The 3,249-nt window shown below is 29.2% G+C and overlaps 1 pseudogene; it reads right to left on the bottom strand.

Moving 5' to 3' along the window:
• Nucleotides 1-638: 638 nt before the first annotated feature.
• On the bottom strand, nt 639-2,185 carry LOC120071947 (uncharacterized; annotated as a pseudogene).
• Between the last annotated feature and the right edge of the window lie 1,064 nt (nt 2,186-3,249).

The following is a 3,249-nucleotide window of genomic DNA, read 5'->3' as shown; positions in this document are numbered from 1 at the left end:
ACAGATTGGAGAATTGGGAATATTTAAATATGATTTAAATATTGTATACATGAATAGGGATTCATGTTTGGGATATGTGTTTCATTAATTTAATATTTGACATTAAATTAATTTAAATTTTGATTAAACTATTTAATTAATTATTAATAAATTAATTTTATTTTAAATTAAAGAAAATTCAAGTTAATTATGACTTTTCAGAAATTTATTTAAATTAAATAGAATATAAAATTTGAAAGTGGAAAGTTCCCACATTTCTAATTTTATCTTAATTCAACACCTATTTTCCATTATTTATTTGTTTTTTTTGTGTTTTCGAAATCAATTTCTCTTGTATTTCATTTGCATGATTTTGATCCATAAATATGTAAGTTTAATTACTGGAACAACTCCATGCAAAATAGAAAATTGATGAAGAAATTGTGATTTTTCTCTGCAACACATGAAAGTTCTCTAAATCCCAAAAAATCCTTCAAATTTCATCAAATTTGGATCCCACAATTCATTATAATGTCAGAGTATAGTAGAGAAGATCCTTGTGGTAGTCTACAACAAGTTCGTGAGGAGATTTTCATCAGTGGATTAGATTAATAAAGAGTTCTACAAAGGTTGTACTCTAAACCCTAATTTCTGGAAAACTATGAATATGCATGCTTATTTGCTAAAATTGATGTTGTTATAGTACTTATGATCCTAATTGCTTCCGCATGTTGAATGTCAACACCATTAACCACAATAGGCTTTCTCTCTGAACTATTGGTATCCAAAAAGGGGTTGAGAAATAGAAAAGTGGTTCCGACCACTGGCACAATTTCACCTGTTGGGATGAGCTCGCTGTCGACTAGAGTTATGCTTGAGGCGAAGAGTTTGATTTTGTGAGATAGAATGTCGTCGTTTGAATGGCCGTCTAGATTCAGTAAGAGTGTTGGGCCAGGTTTACTGGGGTTAGTTTGTTTATGGATTTTGTTTCCAATTTTACTCTTAATTTGTTTGTTTCGATGAACATGTAAGTTACTGAAACTCGAAGATCGCCGGGAAACCCTTTTTACACAAAAACCAAACAAAACCCTCCATTTCTTCATTGTAATCCTTTAATTTAGGATTTACGATTTAGAGTCCGACCTTGTTCACCATCGAAACTGTCATGGGTAAATGTAATGTGGCTGTCCTTCACATAACTCGCCGCCTTCCATATCACATCTCCGAACCCTTTCTTCCCACCTTCATAGTCAAATAAAAAATGCTTGAAAAATCTCAATATAAAATCAATTTTCTTAGCATTTTGATTACTTTTAAATGTTCATGAATTTGAGTTAACTACTTATTAAGTAATGTAAACAATTTGAGTCATTTGGAGTTCTCAAATTCCAGACCCAAGATAGAAAAGCACATGTCATTACAGGGCAGTTAATAGATGACGGCAAATAGGTGACAGTAGGAGTTTAACCAAGAAATAAATGACGATGAATAGATGACAATACAAGTTAACTAGTGAATAGATGTCGATCGATAGGTTTCTGTAGAACTTAACTATGTTTAATTTGGCCATATAAATCAAATGTAGTGTCATACGCTATGAAAAAGATGAATCCACAATTAGAGAGGAAAACATTGGGGGAGAGAAAAGGGAAGAAAAAAGTGTTTTGATCGATGAAATATACCATGGAGAAAATTCCTTCCATCATTAGGAGTGAGTTTATAAAAAACACCATCGATACCAAATTGAGCCCCTCCAATTCTATTTGTTACACGTCCAACAATGTTTCCAAAGTAGGTAGTATCATTCTATCAAAACAAATGCATAAATAAATCATATCCTTTTATTCATTTTTCTCTTTTATACCAGAAAATCACAATAAAAAACGCAATTATCTCACTCGAAAATCATCAATTGAAGGGAAAGAAAGAACAATATCATCCAACTTTCCTAAAACAAATAAACGAAAAAAAGTCAGAATATATCATAATGTGTTGAATGCAAATATAAATGAGCAAGGTAGAAAAAACAAAAACAGAACAAACCATTTTTATCAGGGAGAATAACAAAGAGAATGGTAGCACTATAATTGGTAAATTTAATAGAAAAATCTCCCCTTCTCAGTTCATAAACTCCCACTTCATTTCCATTAGCAAATCCAATGGCTGCAATTACTAAGAGAAAGATGAATGGAAGAACTTTGGCCATTTTGAAGAATAGAACAATGTGTCTTGATGGGTTAAACTTAAACTCAAAGGATATTTATGTAGCTAGATAGAGAGATGCATCTAATTTTGAGAGAAGGAGAAGATAAAGTTTGTTGATTTTCTTAACCATTTTGTAGATTTGGGATAGAAACAAAATCAAGTTTGAGTTTTTATTTTTCAAATGGGTTTTCTTTTTTTTTTTTTTTTGGTTGAAATTTTAATCTACTTTGACCTATTCTTTCTCGCTTTTCTATTCAGTTTGTATTTGCCATATATGTTTTAACTGAGATAAAACATTTTCCATAAAAGAAATTGAGATGTGTCTGATCTTTTATTAATATCCCTAGTTTAGTTGGACTTTATCTTAAGTTATTTATATACATAAATTGTTGTTATAAGAACTTGAGATATGGTTTTTTTTTTTTTTTTTTTCATTTTTTCTATTTTCTTTCTTTGCTTCAATGTTCTGGAATATGATATCTAAGATATGAACATGGTACCTAAGATACGATTTTAAATTCTAGGAAACTTTTAAAGACTCTCTGGAAAAATCAAAATCAAGATCTTGAAAATGATAAATGAGTAAAACCTGACAGTATAACTCAACAATTGATCAACATATATTTCGTTGGCCTTCAACTAATAGGTTAATATTATGGCATATTAGACACAAAATTAAAAGTTTATAAACCTATTAAAACACTTTAAAACTTGAGGACTTATTAAATACAACTCTAGTTTAGGAACTTGTAATTTAACCTGTTAACACATGACTAAATGAGATTAGAACCCATGTTTAAAATGTTGATATCGACGGAAATATCAAAATCTCAGTTTTTTGAAAATGTAGATACATATTTATGGAAAGTTATAATAATAAATTATTTCTTTTAAGTACAATAGGCGTTGGAGAATTCAAATCACATATCTCATGGTCAATAACACTATCGTATTATGCTAGTTTTGGCATAATAACAAAATTTTAAAAATAATAAATTGGTAAATAAATATTTTATTTTTTTTTAAAAAGTTAAATGTTTATTATTGATTTTATATTCATATTAG

This window comes from Benincasa hispida, chromosome 2, assembly GCF_027475165.1.
Source record: "Benincasa hispida cultivar pf3 chromosome 2, pf3_genome.v1.1, whole genome shotgun sequence".
In the NCBI taxonomy this organism is placed as follows: Eukaryota; Viridiplantae; Streptophyta; class Magnoliopsida; order Cucurbitales; family Cucurbitaceae; genus Benincasa; species Benincasa hispida.
Note: the sequence above shows the minus strand (reverse complement) of the source record. Positions and strands in the feature narration are given on the sequence as shown.